Raw genomic sequence first — 19,433 nt, 5'->3', positions numbered from 1 at the left:
ATTCCTCCGCTACAAGTAATGGCTATTAATAAAACTATTTCAACCAACATTTAATTTAGAGACCAGTCTCTCTATATTAGAGAGGCTGAAAAACGAAATTACCACGGCGAAAGAATGCGAGTACTTCTTACGAAGGACAAATTAATCACGAGATCGAAATCCCGGGTTCATAATAAACTTCTGCTCACAATATTACTTAGGGAATAAATAGTATTAAAGCCTATAAAAAAAAAGTTGTCTATCGTGTTGGAGATCCTTATGAGGACAATACCTCATATGATGTTTCAGCAAGAGTTGTCAATTCATCGACCCCGAGACAAAAACCCGGACCATTAATAAAGAGGAAGAACATTATTATTTATCCTTTTGCTCATTCTTTAATTTTCTTACGTGAACCAACAAGAAAAACCAAATCTTGTCATTTGTTGCACGTTCCAAGAGCTGGATTATTACTACATATCTAAAGATCTAAATTTTTTTATTTAAAATATGATTAGATAATGGTGCTACTTATTTCATGGAACATAAATTAATAAGTTTTCATAATAGTAAAGATTGTAACTATAGGGTATCAGGTAAGGTTAATACATGTGTTCAAGGCGCAAAATACGACAAAAAGAAATAATCACAAATTATGAAAGTTATATATAGCTATAATGCAAGGAAGCCAAAGAAGACACTCAAACAAGGACAAATCAGCTTGGTAATGCGTGGTTTAAAAGATAACCAATTTGCTACGCGTTCATAGTTTTTAGCATCCATTGGGAAGAAGGAAGAAAAAAAAAACTAGTATTCTTAATAAAAATGTCAAAGAAGAATCAATGGCATTCGAAGCTTCTTGTAAGCAAAAATTTGTATGAAATTTTGAATTATTACTGAAATTGATAATAATTTTTCAAGTGCACATTTTACATTCGCTATAGTACCAAGTCAAAAGAAAACAAAGAATACTCGTATATATAAATAATAATAAATAAATAAAAATCGTAAAACAAAGAATTAAAGAAAACAAACAAACGTATAGATAAAGAGTATATAAGAAAAACTCCTTTAACCTTACGTACACAGAATATTGAGTATTTCAAAAGTCCTCTGCAAAAAGTTCCACATTATTTGTATATAAGAAATTGTGGATTCCAAACACTTATAAAGCTACAATAACAATGCATGTGTGTGCGCTTATACGTACCGTTATTTATGTGTAATCTAGAACATCTACAAATCTGCAAAACATCTATCTTTTAAACAATATTTAGACAAACACAAGATTATATAAATATCAAAAATTATACTAAATTATGTGAATGAGTGAGTTAATGGATCATCACCCAACACTGAAATTACGTGATCTGTGCGTATGTCACAGAATATGTTGTGACGGATTCTGTGACAAACACTAAAATTCGAGTGATCAAATAGAGAAAGGTTGTAAGTGCGAAATTATAAAGAACACAGAGATTGGTAACCCAGTTCGGCAATTTGTGCCTACATCTGGAGGGCCTTTGCCCGGTGGAAAGCAATTTACTATATGATAACGTGGTACAATAAGGTTTTACACTCAACGACTCCCTCGCTAGCTACCCAACCTACGTCTATCCTCTTCAACAGCAACTTAGGCTCCCCCTAAGCTCGAGATCCCATCGATTCCCACAGAATATCTCTCCCGAGACTTCTAAACGTGTTTCCCAACAAAAACAATTGAAAAACCTAACCTCTAGCTCCTAATACAATCACCCGTATATAGGCAACAAAGTAGAGGTAAATGACACGTTAAAAGCTAGAACACATGTCGTTCTAAGCTCTGCTAAAACACTCAAAAAATAAATCTCTCAAAAACTGTTTCCCAAAAGCGTCTCAAAGAGGTCTATGAAAGGAGGACGCCACTTATAGTCTTCGAGGCGAATTAGGGCGCATTAATTCAGTTGCTGGCATCAGGGATATCATATTTTCTGACCCCTGGAAAATCTCGCGGATAATTGATGACTCCGAGAATGTCGCAGAATACGTCACTACAAAATCTGCAACAAATCAAATATTCTCTGCCGCGTGAAGACTCCACATCAGCAACATATATCCTCATTTTATGAGCAATTTTGCCAATTAAACATCGCCAATAAATGCAAAGTATTTGCATCAACAATCTCCCCCTTTGGCGGTGTTTTAGGCAAAATCAATGTGAGGTTCAAGTGTAACTCGCGAGCGCGCTAAGATGAGCATCAAAACCAATGTGAGGTTCACTTAATATAAACACATAAAAAATAAATCTGATTATATGTGACAGCAGAACATAGAATAATATTTTTATCAATTCATTTGGTTTTCACTGTCACAAAATATTTAAGATAATTAAAGAAGTATAGAGGATAGATTAGTTGGTGTGAGTGTGACCGTCCACAAAATTATTGGTTTATTTGCCTTTCCAGATAGCTTTGGATCCAAACAAAAGAAGAATATATATCTTCTTCTTCTTGATTGAAGAATAAAATAGAACAAAGGAAAAGGAGAGCAACACAAGGCATTCTTCATTTCCTCACGAGAGTACACATTTTGTAATTAAAAGGGATTAAAAAGTATACATGTGATGTTCAATTATTTAAAGAGAAATTGCTCCATCCACCAAAAGACTAATTTGGCCCAAAATACCACCGATATGTCAACAATGTTAACATCTATGTCAACAATATTGGCATCTAATAGTGAAGGGTAAAAATAGATGTCAACATTGTTGACATAGATGGTGGTATTTTGGGCCAAATTAGTCTTTTGGTGGAAAGTGGGAAAATGTTATGAAATTGGTGGCAAATTAGGCAATTTCTCTTATTTAAATTGTTGGAATAAAAGTATTAAAAAACATTTAATACTTTATGAGTGGCTTATTTGTGGTTAAGATTTGAGTGAGGTCCACTAATCAAAATTGATGAATTCCAATGTATTTTTATTCTTTGTTGCGACGCATATAATATTGAATATTTATTTGTCAAAATCAATGCAATATTGAATGAGAAATTTATGCTCAAAGTGTGTACAGTATTTGAGAAAGAAAGTGAATGTGTTGTGGTTGATTGTGCACATACAAAAGTCCCACGTTGAAGAAATATGTGAACTTTGTGTGAGCTTATATACCAATTTTGGTCAAAAGAGTTTGGATTCCCAATGATGACTTAGTTTTGTAGAGGGGCAAGGGCTTAGAGAAGCCCAAGTCCAATACACATGGTGTCGCCGCCGTTATCCGTCCGATCGGTGGGGCGGGTCCGGCTGGGCCAAGTGGGCTGGTCGGTTGGTTGATTAGGCTGGGCCTAATTATATTTTTCATTCCTGAATATTAATTTTATTAGTTTAATTTGTTATTAAATACATATTTGGTATTTAAGTGTGTTGTTTAGTGTTTGTAACCGTGCACTAAGGCTGGTAACGTCCAAGTAATGTTCAGACTTATTGGACGCGTTTGAATGCTCTCAAAACGATTTGTAACCACTGTTTTAATGCACATGTGATTATATCTTTAAGTCTAGTTCACATGTGATTATATTAATATGTATAATATATGTTACAAAATATGTTCGATCAAGTGTGACAAAATCACTTAGCCAGATTTAAATAAAAGGATGTCCTTCGTATATTTACAGACTGAATTTGTTTTCAACTTTTTTTTTTGCGCTCACAATTATGAGACAATTTTTTTTTTTTGTTTATACTGGTCTACAAAGGAAAAATATTTGTTGTAATATAAATTGGAAAAGATTTCTACTTCCATGCTTATAATCACTAACAAATGTCTAATCACCAACCTAGATTAGTTCAAAAACCAACAAATTATATCACTAATCTAGATTTTTATTTAGTGCAAATTTAAATTATCCATCTCATTCTTGCATTCTTCCTCCATAACCGGTGGTCGAGAATTGGCAAGCAACCAATCACGTGAGCACATCAACGCTTCAACCATTCTTGGATGCAAAGAGCTTCTAAATGAGTCCAGAATTCTACCTCCGCCAGAAAACGCAAATTCTGAGGAAGCCGTAGAAACTTGAACGCCCAATATAACTCTTGCTATATGTGACAAGATGGGATAGTTGTGACCATTTAACCTACACCGACCTAGTATATCAAGCTTCCATGAGAATGGTTCACAACGATCACGCAAATAGTTCTCTACTTCATGAGTAATAGATGAGAGATCATCTAGATCCGCGTAATCCGCAAAAAAAAACTTGATTGTTGATATCCGACTTCTAGATCGGTGTACTTTGTGTAGCATGCGCATGTTGTGAGCTTTCTTTGTCATACAGGCTATACAAATCCTTGAGCATCTTTTCGATTTTTTGGCACAAAACTTCAATATAATCAAGAGATTTTTGGCATTTTGAATAGAATTGTTTGATTAATTTAAGCTTGAACCTTAGATCAAGAACCGCAGACACAAACAACACGTCATTGATTTTTTCCGCTTCCCCCCAATAGTCATCGCATGATGTGTGGGATTCTCATCGGGTTGGTCGATCATAATATCAAGCTTTTGAGATATCTCGACGATTTCCGTAAGAAACAAGTTTAACGTCGTGTAAGATGACCCGCTAATCTTCTATGTTTTCATATAAAATGTCTTCAAAAACTCTGTATATTCCTTTGTTTGCTCTCAGTCTTCGAAAGTATGCGATTGTTGCTTTTCTTCTAGAAAATAATTATCATAGTTCCCATCACCGACCATCCCATCAAATGTCTTTCGGAATTTTGTTGCAGTATCCAACATAAGATAGGTGAAGTTCCACCTCGTGGCCACATCAAGACACAATAAGGCATTCGACTGTATTCCTTCTCTTTCACAACACTCTTCGAATGTTTGTTGCCTCGTCATTGAAGATCGCACGTATTTGCAAGCAAGTCTTATGCGAACAACTGACATCTCGATCTCCTTCAAGCCGTCATTAACAATCAGATTGATAATATGCGCATCATATCTCAAGTGTAGAAATTTTGGTTCCAATACCATAGAATCAGGACCGGACCCCAATTTCCTCCTCAAGTTGTTTAGTGCCGCATCGTTGGAAGAAGCATTATCAACTATGGTAGCACATAGTTTTTCGATCTTCCATTCTTGCAAGCATGTTTCCAGCTCTCTACTAATGGTCTCTCCCTTGTGATTTGAAACTTGAAGGAAGTTGATAATCGTCTTGTGTAAAATCCAAGATTTGTCAATAAAATGGGCAGTGACACACATGTAGTTTATGTTTTGAATTGACCTCCAGACATCTGTAGTCAAGGAAACTCTGTACTTTTTTATGCTCCTTGCCAATTTTTCTTCATGTCTAAGAAAAGATGGTAACAATCTCTACTAACGGTTGTCCGCGACGGTGGCTTAAACTTTGGTTGTGGCTTGAAACAAAAATTCTTGAATGTCAAATTCTCGACATGCGTGAACGAAAGCTCCCCACAAATTACATACTCAACACAAGTTTGTCTGCAAACTTTAGGATCAAAGCTCACGTTGACCAACTTCCCATCTTCAGCTCCATCCAATTTTTCAAAGGCTAGAGCCTTTTGCCTTTTAATATCGTTGTTTGGGTCCTTCGTGCACTTTCCTAGATGTGTTCGCAAAGTGCTAATGCCATTCTTGCTTTTATCACACTTGTAATCCATTCTGCAATGTTTATATTCGACTCTGCCAGTCCTTTCTTTAGGTATAAAGTCTTCCCAAACACTAGACCGTAAATGTGGTTTCTTCTTTCCTAAAACAGCACTTGACGAGGCAGTTTCAGTTTGGGATGCATGTTGAACTTCTTCTGCCATTGAATCTGCTGAATCATACACACACACACACACATAAACTGTTAGCCCATATAACACATGTTTTTACAAATTACAAATATAACGTACACGTTATTATATATACATATATATATATATATATATATATATATAAAGAAGTGGAGAGTCTCCCTCTCACGAAACACCGTTCAATAAACAGTGTTTCGTGATTTTTTTTTATTTATTTTATTTTTTAAGAAAAAAAATAAGAGATTGGACCCTAAACACAAGTAGTGTTCATTCGTATCAATTTTTTTTATCGGAAAGATAAAAATATTTTCAAAAAACTTTAAATACATTTTTTTCAAACTTAAATATTTTTGGACATATTTCGTCTTTTAGATTAAAATATATTAATTATTTCGCAGCAACGCGCGGGGCATATATTGCTTGTACATCATATAAATAAGTATATAAAGATTTATCTATAAAACACTATGTGGTTGCCTATTATTGCATAATATTGTACACAACTACACATAATAAAGTTCCCAAAACTCATGTGACTTGCTTGAATGCATATGTACACGTGTCTGTATTAGATTCTATGGCTGAAATGATAAGAGAATAGAAGGTATTTTTAATAGTTTTGATAAAAATTCAGCAACTATTTGCTGGACCAATCACAACTTTTAGCTTTCGTAGGCAATTCTACAAACACATGACCCACACTTTACAAATGAATACAATAATAAGACCTGTAATCTCTACTAACAATCTCACACTCTAGCTCGCTGTAATCTCTCATCTGTTATTCCGGCGTCTTGGTTCCAAGACCAGCCGTATTGTATTTCTGAACTCCTTCTGGCCGATTTGGCCTTTGCCCAAGTTGGGGCTTATTAAAGCTTTTGGTTTTTACTTCAAAAAAAAAAAAAAAAAAAAAAAGACCTTTTAATGAACGCATAACTTTTATTCCATTATAAAAGTAACAGAAAAATATAAAAGATCAGAAGCCAACAAGTTTTACAAATGAAAATAGAAAATGGTACCAAAACGTGTGTCAATTTGACAGACTTTAAGAAAGGAGAGGCTACTAAAGCAAGCAAGAAAGGGACTTTGGAGCGTCGAAATCGCACCGTCGAAGGAGAAGAAGGAGATATATTTCGTGTGTCAAGGACGGAGAAGAGACGATGGTGACGTAGGATTTGAGAATAAGAGGATGACGGGCCGTTTGTTTTAGTTTTCTAAACTCGTTTTCTGTTTTTAAATTCTATTTTCTTATTTTAATTTTTAAATTTAAAAAACAGATTTAGAATTACGTTTCAGAATATTTTAAATGTTGTTTGGTTATGTTTTCTATTCAATTGTATAGAGATAAAATAGAAATCAATTTTTCATTGTTTTCTGTTTTCTAAACAAATTTCAAAGAAAACAGAAACATGATTCTAAATCTGTTTTCTAAATTCATAACCAAACAGTTTTTCTAAAACTGTTTTCTAGAATTTAGAATCAGAAAACAGAAAACGGGAACAGAAAACATAACAAGACTAAAAATTGAACCAGAATAAAATATAATCGATTCACATTTTAAAGGCAAAAAAAACATATATAAACGATCCGATCCAGCTTGGACTGGAAATTATAAACCGGACTGAACCGTTTTCAAACTAGTTAAAAAAAAGCGGACCGGACCGTTTAAGTGCAAAACCGTTTAAAACCGGACCGATGGTTTAAAAACCACCGATTCACAGTTTAAATGGTTTTTCTGCAAGCTTTCGCTCAAGTAATCCGGCACTCGTGTGAGAGCGATAAAAGCTTCAAAGAAACCGTTTTCTTTTCCGATCACTTCTTCTTGTGTTCATACCGGTTAAGGTTTATCAGATTTTGTAATTTATTTCTTTTGTCTATTTGTTTTTCCATTTTCTTTTCTAAAATTAATTTTATAGTTTTTGGATATTTGTTAAATTAGTCTTTGCAAATTGTCTTTATTTTCTGCACAATATTATTATAATATTGCTAACATCACTAATATGTAAACACAGTTGAAAAATATAGAGACTACTGTAAATTGTTTAATTATTTAGTTGATGATTTTTTTATTAATTAAATAAATTTGATCATTTTAGTCGATATCAATTTCATTATGATTATAATAATACTAATTATGTAAAGTAAAAATAAACAGTTTGCAACAATTTTGTACTATTTATACAATATAGTTTATAGTATTAGGGTGGGCCGTCGATATTGATTTACAACATCAATTTGAATTAACAGCAAAAACTAACATCATATATACAGTTCACCCTGTAAAAAAAAAAAAAGGAAAAGAAAAATACTAAAATCAATTACAACTTCGTAGAGAACATCTAAAAACAGTGAATATTCAATTAATTGTAAAAATACCCATTATGTAAGGAAGAGGTTATTAATTCCCATATTTGGACTTTTTATCCTCAAAATAAGCTTAAGATCTTGTTAAGAGTCATGGTCGAGTGGACATCACTTAAATCCAATTTATAAACGTCTCGTCTTTTATTTATGTTTACTTTTCTTTTTATCCACGTGCAATGTAATATTGAGCATTTCTAATACACCAAAATGAGGTGTTTTTATACTAAATTTAATATAATATTTACACTCTGAGACAATTAAGTCAGTAGTCTAATAATTCACTCTCTTTTTAAAAAATAGTCAAAATTTCATTTTATTAAAAAAAAATAATACATCAAGCCGAAGTAAATTAAATTAAGGTTTAGTTCTTTTAATTTACTTCAATTTAGTGGGCTATTTTCTTAATAAAATAAATTTTTAGCTAAAATCTTAAAAAATAAATAAGAGATTAACTAGTTGCAACAAATTCTTCAATTTTAATTTCGCAATGATATTACATTATCTTCACCAAAAACAAAATCTAAAAATATGCTTTTATTTTAACTAATTTAATTTAATTATCTATGTTGAAATCGAGCTCGTCAGCTCGCCTTTCCGCGTCGAACTCGTCAGCTCGCCCTTCCGCGTCGAGCTCGTCAGCTCGCCCTTCCGCGTCGAGCTTGCCTCGGAAGTCCTCTCCTTGGAACTCATTCCTCATGGGAAATTGTCGCATTTATTTCTCATGTTATTTCCGATGTCTTGCTCTCTGTGTATATTTATTATTCTCTTTTTCCTAGAAGTAGTTTTTACACATGTATTTATTACACTCTCTCTTGTACCCACCTTATGTATAAATAGGTGATACAAATTAATATTAAATACAAGAAATATTCAAAGTCTCGGAACAATCTCTCTCTTCTCCGATTCTCTCTTTCTTTATCTTCTCTCTCTAAACTTCAACATGGTATCAGAGCAGGGAAAATCAACCATCATGAACACCACTCAGACCACGTCCACTCAGTCGCAATCTGAATCCTTCTCCCAACATATCACGAGCCACAAACTCAATGGCCACAACTTCCTACAGTGGTCTCAATCTGTGCTCATGTTCATATCGGGACGAGGTAAAGATGACTACCTCACAGGCGTGGCCACATCTCCTGTGATCGAAGATCCGACGTTCAAGAGTTGGAAGGCCGAAAACAACATGGTGATGTCCTGGCTCATAAACTCTATGCTCCCCGAAATCGGAGAAACCTTCCTCATTTACCGAACGGCAGCAGAAATCTGGCAAGCAGCTAGAGAAATCTTCTCCAACTCAGAAGATATGTCCGAGCTGTTTGAAACTGAGAACACTCTCCACGACCTACGTCAAGGAGAGATGTCTGTTACTCAGTTCTTCAGCTCGCTCACACATCTATGGCAGAAGATCGACCTCTACGAACAGCACCAGTGGACCAGCTCCGAAGACTCAAAAATCTACCGCAGGATAGTGGAGACCAAACGTGTGTTTAAACTACTATCCGGCCTCAACCAAGACCTTGATGAGGTCAGAGGTCGGATACTTAGTACAAAACCACTACCATCTCTCCGTGAAGCCTTCTCCGCGGTCAGACACGAGGAAAGCAGGAGGAAACTCATGCTGGGAGTTATCAAATCGAGCTCACTTCCGGGCTCATCCTCAGACTCGTCCGCCCTCACCACACATGGAGACGAAGTTCTTGCAGCCCGCGTCTCAACAGAGAAACCTCGCAAACCTCGCCCCTACTGCGATCATTGCAGACGACCTGGACACCTCCGAGAAACCTGTTGGAAACTGCATGGGAAACCATCGAGCTCGAAGTCTACCCAAGATACTAAGGATCCTAACTCAGTCGGAAACTTAGTATCCACCTCGTCCGCTGCCTCGACCTCGACCTCAGACTCATCTCCCTTCAGCAATGACCAGCTCGCTATTCTCCAGAAGCTTCTTCAACAAGTCCAACTCAGTGGAGAACACTCGGGCATTGGCCCTCTAGGTAACTCTCCTAGAGCCCTCAATGTAAGCTCAGAGAATCCCACAGCATGGATTGTCGACTCCGGTGCCACTGATCACATGACTGGTAATCGAAATCTATTCACAACTTACTCCGCTTGCAATAAAAGCATATCAGTCACCATCGCCAACGGAGCCAAAACTCAAGTCACTGGTATTGGCACCGTTCTCTTGACGAAGTCCATGAGGCTAGACTCGGTGTTCTTTGTGCCTCAACTACAATGCAATCTCTTATCTGTGCATAAGATCAACCAAGACGCTAAGTGCCGAACTATTTTTTATGGAAGTTCATGTGTGTTTCAGGAACAGGTCACGGGGAGACAGATTGTTAATGCCGAGCTGAGTACCGGACTCTATGTCATCAAGCCAGATCAGCCCGCCATGTGTCAGCTCGCCCAACATTCACCCCAATACAAAGAGATCATGCTCAATCACCTTAGACTAAGGCATCCAAATATCATGTATCTCAAAAGAATGTTTCCTTCTTTGTTTATCAATAAAAATATCAATTCCATTCAGTGTGACATGTGTGAGTTCGCCAAACATTCTCGAAGCTCGTATCACCCCACCTCGTACAAATCATCTCGTCCTTTTGCCACAATTCACAGTGATATATGGGGGCCCTCAAAAGTTCCCAATATCACTGGAGTTCGATGGTTCCTTCTCTTTGTTGACGACCACACTAGACTCAGTTGGATATACATGATGAAACAAAAATCTGAAACATCCAATCTATTCAAAACCTTTCACAAAATGATCCAAACACAGTTCGACACATCCATTCAAATTATCCACACTGACAACGCTCGATATTACTTTAATTCTGAGCTCGGCGATTTCTTCAAAACATATGGCATAATTCACTCCAGCTCGTGCGTTCATACCCCGCAACAAAATGGGGTAGCCGAGCGGAAAAATCGACACATTCTCGAGGTCGCCCGAGCCATCATGTTCTCCTCAAACGTCTCATCTCATTTTTTGGGAGAAGTTGTCCTCACAGCCACCTACCTCATAAACAGAATGCCATCACGTGTCATTGGCTATAAAATCTCATCTCAAGTCCTTCTAGAGACATACCCTCACTGTCGACTCATCTCAACCCTACCTGCGAAAGTGTTCGGTTGTTCAGTCTTCACCCATTCTTATGGCCAAGGTAAACTTGAACCAAAATCGCTCAAATGCATCTTCCTTGGCTATTCAGCAACCCAGAAAGGCTACAAATGCTATGAACCCCGATCACAAAAATTCATAGTCTCAATGGATGTATCTTTTCATGAGTTCAGTCCTTACTTTGCCAATTCAGCTCGTCAGGGGGAGAATGACGAAAATGACTTCCAAAATTGGCTCATCATAAACCCAGAATTCAGCTCGCCTCAAAATCCGACCTCACCTGTTTCAGAAATTCCCAGCTCGCCTCAAAATCCGACCTCACATGTTCCAGAAATTCCTAGCTCGCCGACCTCACCTGTTCAAGAAATTCCCAGCTCGCAAGCCTCTGAACCCTCTCTATGCGAACTGAATATCACCCAGAGTCTGGTACAAGCTCGCGACCAAGATGTCTCTCCGAACCTGAACCACGACACTATTGAACAAGGTAACATCGAATCTCCAGACTTACCCATTGCATCGAGAAAACCTCCTCGGTCGTGTGCTCAATACAAGATGGCAGATTACGTGTACTATGGGAATTTATCTACGAGCTACCAAGCCTATGTGGCGAAGTTAGATGAAGGAAAAGTGCCGAACTCCATCGAGGAAGCCCTTCAAAGTTCCGAGTGGCGAGACGCAAGTCATGCTGAGATCCAAGCCCTCGAAAAGAATGATACGTGGGATATCGTCGAGCTACCACCAGGCAAGCGAACTGTTGGATGTAGATGGCTCTTCACCATCAAACACAATCCAGCTGGGACAGTGGAGAGATACAAAGTCCGACTTGTCGCAAAAGGGTACACGCAGGCGTATGGCATTGACTATCAAGAAACATTCGCTCCAGTTGCAAAGTTCAATACCATCAGAATCCTCCTTTCACTAGCAGCCAACTTAGATTGGCCTCTCATCCAGCTCGATGTAAAGAATGCTTTTCTAAACGGCGAACTGGAAGAGGAAGTCTACATGCAACTCCCACCAGGATTTGACAAAGATCAAGGAACCAATAAAGTTTGCAAACTCAAGAAGTCACTATATGGACTAAAACAGTCCCCTCGAGCATGGTTCGAAAAATTCACCAACGTGCTCAAACGTTGTGACTATGTCACGCCCCTAAAATGGGACGTGAGTATAAAAGCGATATTAAGAGAAAATTAGACCATTAACGCTAACAGAGCCAAAACATACCCACGGTGCATACTCAGTAGTTATTTACTTACAAGTCCAGAGAAAGATAAACAGAATACAAAACATACTATATACATATATATATTTATGAAAAAATAAATTGAATGCTAATATTTGATTTAAAAAAAACAATAATTTATGATATTAAAATTCCGAGCATTACAACTTTCCCCTCATTAGAGAAATTTCGTCCCGAAATTTAGAATTTAACTGGGTGCATGGAACGAGTATGGATATTTTTCTATCATATCGCTTTCCAGCTCCCAGGTCGCTTCTTCGCTTCCATGATGTGTCCACAAAACCTTCACCAACGGAATCTCACGGTTGCGAAGAATTTTCATCTTTCTATCGACAATCTGAAATGGCACTTCATCGTACGATACATCTTCTCCAACATTCCGCGGTGACTCCCATTTCAAGACAGCTTCAATCTTATAGAAGGATCTACAGATACTCCATCTTCGATTGTTACATGTCCAAGAAACCTAACTTCAGTCAACCAAAAGTCACACTTCTCCTTTTTGGCATATAATTGATGATCCTGAGGAGTCTATAAAACAATTCTAAGATGTTGCTCGTGCTCTTCTGCGGTCTTTGAGTAAATCAAGATGTCATCGATAAACACAATGACAAAGTGATCCAAGAACGGTCGAAAAACTCGGTTCATCAAGTCAATGAAAGCTGCAGGAGCATTCGTCACAGCAACAAGGTGGGAAGAATACTTGCCCGAATTGATTTGAGATCTAGGGTTACACATTACAATTTGGGATTTTCGTTTTCTTTCTTTTATCTTTGGACTTGTAAAATAAATAACTGAGTATGCACCGTGGGTTAGTTTTGTAAAGTTTATCAGTGTTTCATTTTATACAATTATCACACCCCATTTTTCCCGGGGCGTGACAGACTACGAGCAGAGTCAAGCTGATCCAACACTCTTCTCAAAAATCTCCACATAAGGCATGCACACCATTCTTAGTGTGTATGTGGACGATATAGTCATCACCGGAGACGACCTGGAAGAGATCAGGAGGCTGAAGCAAACTTTGTCATCTGAGTTCGAAGTCAAGGACCTCGGCAGCCTACGATACTTCCTCGACATGGAGGTAGCTCGATCAGAAAAGGGCATCTCTGTTTCCCAGCGCAAGTACACGTTGGATCTCCTCAAAGAAACTGGCATGCTTGGCTGCAAACCAGTTGACACTCCGATGGATGCCAATGTGAAACTTCTAGCTCGCACCAACGAGGCCGCCACCGACAAAGAAAGATTTCAGCATCTCGTAGGAAAACTCATCTACCTAACTTACACGAGACCAGATATTGGATTCGCAGTGAGTATGGTAAGTCGATTCATGAGTAATCCCTCAGAAACTCACATGGACGCAGTCATGAGGATTCTCCAATACCTCAAATCTGCCCCAAGGACTGGTCTCTCCTTCAAGAAAAGACAAAGTCGAGGTGTCGAAGTATTCACAGATGCAGACTGGGCCGGATATGTTCCAGACAGACGATCAACATCAGGCATGTGCACATACGTCTGGGGAAATCTTGTTACCTGGAGAAGCAAGAAGCAGTCCGTTGTCTCAAGAAGTAGTGCTGAAGCCGAGCTCAGGTCCTTAGCAAGTGGAGTATGTGAAGGCATCTGGCTGAAGAGAGTTCTCGACGACCTCAAGATCATCACCGAAGGTCCAATCAAGCTCTTTTGCGATAATCAAGCTGCTCTCAGCATAGCCAAAAATCCAGTCCATCATGACAGAACAAAAAATATCGAGATCGACCGATACTTCATCAGTGAAAAGATTGCAGAAAAAATAATCGATATGGAATACATTCCGTCAGGTCATCAGCTCGCCGACATTCTCACCAAAGCCCTTCCGCGAGCAACCTTTTCCGAGCTATGTAGCAAGCTTGACCTCCTCAACATATACAGTCAAGCTTGAGGGGAAGTGTTGAAATCGAGCTCGTCAGCTCGCCCTTCCGCGTCGAACTCGTCAGCTCGCCCTTCCGCGTCGAGCTCGTCAGCTCGCCATTCCGCGTCGAGCTTGCCTCGGAAGTCCTCTCCTTGGAACTCATTCCTCATGGGAAATTGTCGCATTTATTTCTCATGTTATTTCCGATGTCTTGCTCTCTGTGTATATTTATTATTCTCTTTTTCCTAGAAGTAGTTTTTACACATGTATTTATTACACTCTCTCTTGTACCCACCTTATGTATAAATAGGTGATACAAATTAATATTAAATACAAGAAATATTCAAAGTCTCGGAACAATCTCTCTCTTCTCCGATTCTCTCTTTCTTTATCTTCTCTCTCTAAACTTCAACAATCTACTAATTTTATGTATAATCTAAAATAAATACACTTTAATTATTTTGATTATGAGTTGATAAGATTATAATAATGTTTAAATATTTGGTGTAATTTTTGCACCAAATGAATAATGTTACACCAAATTTAGAATTTTTGTGCTACACTAAAGCACTTCAACTCTATTTATAGACTTTTTTGTTCTACAACGAAGATGGTCTTATGTGCGTGCAAAGCAAAAAAAAAAAATCATAAATTGAAAAAAATTACCGATTTTTAAAACTGTCAATTCGGTGCAATTTTTTAAAATTAAGTTAAGTGCGAATTTCAAGAAATTTGTAAATAACTAAAGTCATCATAATCTTAGCGTTTGGAATTTAGCCAACGTTTGAAGAATTATAGGAAAATAGCCAAATATATGAGTTACAGTTGGGATAATGAGTTCCAAATGTATCCATAAATCAATTTAGCAAAAAAAAAATTCTAGATTTATCACTTTCTCCCTCTCTTTGTTTTGAATTCGTATCTTTCTCTCTCCTACTTTATTTTCAAACATTTTTTTTCATCAAAACTTCAAAAATTCATATCTATCTCATATGAACTTGAAATTGAGTAATTCCAAATCCTACGGATTCGTGGCGTCGAGATCTTCAAAAATAGATGTGTTAGATGAAAAATAATTTTTAATGCCATAGATGTAGAAAAATCACGTTACTGTCTTAGATATGGAAATAACTGAAAATTTTCGGAAATAAAAGTCATTAAAAACACACGTAAAAATGACATATTAAACATGATTTTTCATCAAACATAATGGATCTATTTTTGAAGATCTCGGTGCCAAAAAACCGTAGGATTTGGAATCAATTAATTTCGAGTTCGTATGAGATAGATATGAATTTTTGAAGTTTTTATGAAAAAAAATGTATGAAAAAAAAGTAGGAGAGAGAAACTGACGAATTTAAAAAACTAAAGTCATAAAAGTAATTTTTATTAGCTATCACTTATGCCACCTAAGCTGTTTGGCTATTTTTTAAAGAATTTGCAAACGTTGGTTATTTTCAAAACATGAATATTTTTGTTGGCTATTAAACTACAATGCCCACTTTTCAAATAAGTCTCAAACAATCAGGTTCAGTTTCAAATATTGAAACCATGATTTAAATATAAGGAGATTTGTAACTAACTAAGTCACTTTAAACATGAGATTTTGGATCTAGCATATGTTTGACAATTTTTAGGGATATATCCAAATGACTTATGTGGCAATAATTAAAGTCTGATTTGCCCTTATTTATTAACAAATTCGTCACTTTCTCTCTCCTATTTTTTCCAAATAATTTTTTTTGCATCAAAACTTCAAAAATTCGTATCTTTCTCATACGAACCCGAAATTGAGTGATTTCAGATCCTACAAAGTTGTGGCGTCGAGATCTTCAAAATAAATCCATTGTGTTTGATGAAAAATTATAATTATGTCGATAATTTCAAAAAATTTCAGTTATTTCCATATTTAAGGTAGTAGCGTGATTTTTCTACATCTATGGTATTAAACATGATTTTTCATCAAACACAATGGATCTATTTTTGAATATCTCAGCATCACGAATCCGTAGGATTTGGAATTACTCAATTTCGAGTTCATATGAGATAGATATGGTTTTTTGAAGTTTTTATGTAAAAAAAAAAGTGTAGGAAAAAAGTAGAAGGGAGAAAATGATGAATTTGTTAATAAATAAGGGCGAATCATACCTTAATTATTGCCACATAAACATGTTGGCTATTTCCCTAAAAGTTGTGAAACATAGGCTAAAAACAAATTGCATAGTTTCATTTTGGCTATTTTGCTACACTGTCCTTAAATAAGATTGAAGTAATTCTAAATTATATTTTAAAAATTCAACTTAAGACATTTAAATTCAATAGTTTTTTTTTTTACTTTGGGCTAAACGTGTTAATGCTAGCATGTTTATCTTAAAATATAGGAAAATTAATCTTTTTTTTTTATTTTAACAGTAGTTAAAATACCAAAATATATCAATCCGTCTCAATATTTTAGTATAATTTAATTGATTTTTTTATGTGAGCAGGTTCAATCTTAATTCTTCAATCTCTTCAAAAAGAATTCCTGTGATATAAAAATGTGATTAAAAAAAATGTACTACGCCTCATGCTGGCTTCTCGGAACGGTACTTATCGGGAGGAAGAACTTTCGATTGTTTATTTTGCCTCATGGAAATGGCCGTATTCCGTACCTGCGGAAGTGGCAAAATTATTTCCGTGACATATCGGTAATAACAGCTGAAGCATACGGAAGAAAGAAATTCGCAGGTTTGTTTTGCTTTGTTTCTGTTTTTTTTATTATTAAATCTGGGCCGTTGGATGTTACATCCAACGGCCCATATTCAGTCTGTCATTAATGACGACTGATGTTTTTTTTTTCTTCACTTTATTCTAGATTTCCGCTGCTTGTTTTAGATATCGGAAATTACCACTTCCGATAGCACGAAAGTTCCGAGCTTAACAAAAAAAAACTTCCATTTCCGTCGACGTCGGAAATATGATTCGTCGGAAACGGTCCTTCCGGTACCATATCCGATAGCCAGGTTGAATTACGCCTCATATTTTGTAAGGAGATATTATATTTGTGTCATATTATATAATATTATATGAGCTGGACTATTTCTTGTATAATTGATTAATTTAATTATAATTTTAATAAAAAGTAGTCTTTTGCTAAATTTTTTTTTTCTATTTTATAACTCTCCACATCCACATCCACATCCACATCCAATTTTCTCACGTTTAATTAATATATATATATTAATAACTTTATATGTATCAGATATCTTTCTTATTGACATACAAATAACGGTCCCACTCCTCTGATATATCAGTAGTCTAGTCCTTCTTGGCAACTTGGGGCCCACTTGTCACTCACTATCCTCCATTATTATTTGCCACGTTTCTTTTTTGTTCATCGCTATCCATGCTCACCCAACAATTCCATAGGATTGTAGAACACTATAAGTAACAAAGAACATAAACATTATTACGCAATTGATCATGTGACCTAATAATTCTAAAATATTGTGTTTCCAAGTAATTGCGACCTTAATAAAATTGTGAGAAAATTGGTTAATAGACCGAAAATATTTTGCCTACAAATTATTGATTCTATGTAGGCAAAAAAAAAAAAAAAAAAAACATATATGTATCTATTTTTTTTAATAAAATACACTTAACGGTTAATTTGAATTTTACTGCCTAATTATAATTAACCGTCCAAATACAATTTAATCGCCGGCGGTTGTTTCCCACTTTTATTTCCAAGATATTTATATTATTTTTTTAAGGAGATGTATATATATATATATATATATATATATATATATATATATATAATATAGTATTATTTAAGACTTAAGACATGCATGCATTATTACTCTGGGTTTTTTGTTTTTTTTTTTTGGCCATGAAAAAAAATAGTTTGTAAACACTACTGCTAAGTTGACCAAATTAGTAAATTTAGTAATACCAGTTAAAGTAAATTTAGTTATAAATCTCTTTCTTTCTCTTTTCAAACGTGCATGTTTCCCTTTGAAATGCCCACTCAACTGCTAAATAGTAAATATTACCGATTGGATTTTTACTGTTTGGTGGATAAAAGTCAATTAATAATAGTAAAACATCAAAGTCTTTCGAATTCGCATGAGAAAGATACGAATTTTTGAAGTTTTGATGCAAAAAAAATTATTTGAAAAAAATAGGAAAGAAAAAGTGACGAATTTGATAATAAATAAAGACAAATCAGATCTTAATTATTGTCATATAATCCATTTTGCTATATCTCTAAAAATTGTCAAACGTAAACTAGATCCAAAATCACATGTTTAAAGTAATTTAATTAATTACAAATCTCTTTCTTTCTCTTTTCGAACGTGCATGTTTCCCTTTGAAATGCCCACTCAACTGCTAAATATTACCTATTGGATTTTTACTGTTTGGTGGATAAAAGTCAATTAATAATAGTAAAACATCAAAGTCTTAATCAATACCGGCGTGATACTAAATACTAACAGCCACCCTAGTAAGTCGGTGTCACAGTGACAATGCTAGTGCTCCAAATTTTATTTTTCACATTTTAACCGTCCAATTTTTAAACCTTTATTTTGAACATTTTAGCCCTGAAATTATTTATAACAAATAGATGTTAAAAATTCAGTCCTGGGTATACTATTGAAATTCATTCAACAAAATAACACTTCAAAAACTTTAGTATTCGAACTCATTTTTTATGAAAAAAATATCAACCACAAAAAAAAAAAAAAAAAAAAACACTTTACAATTAATTGATCAAGATTATAGCTAACATTTCATGTTTTTTTTTTTAACTATTGGAGACATTAAATGATTAAAATCTTTTAAACAAAATAACTAAAGTTTTAACATTTGTATGTAAAATATGGATATTATTAATAAATTGTATGTACATAGATATATATACATATATGTATATATATATATGTATATATATATATATATATACGTATTGGTAGTTTCGTATTCTATTAGATTTTGACGATTTTATTCATTCAGAAAATTTAACTACATGAAAATTTATTAATTTCCCGCTACTTTTA

This window comes from Urtica dioica, chromosome 3 (genome assembly GCF_054948205.1).
Source record: "Urtica dioica subsp. dioica isolate 48M chromosome 3, U.dioica_male_clone48M_v1_H2, whole genome shotgun sequence".
Taxonomy (NCBI): domain Eukaryota; kingdom Viridiplantae; phylum Streptophyta; class Magnoliopsida; order Rosales; family Urticaceae; genus Urtica; species Urtica dioica.
The sequence above is the reverse complement of the archived record's forward strand: the minus strand, read 5'-3'. Positions refer to the sequence as shown.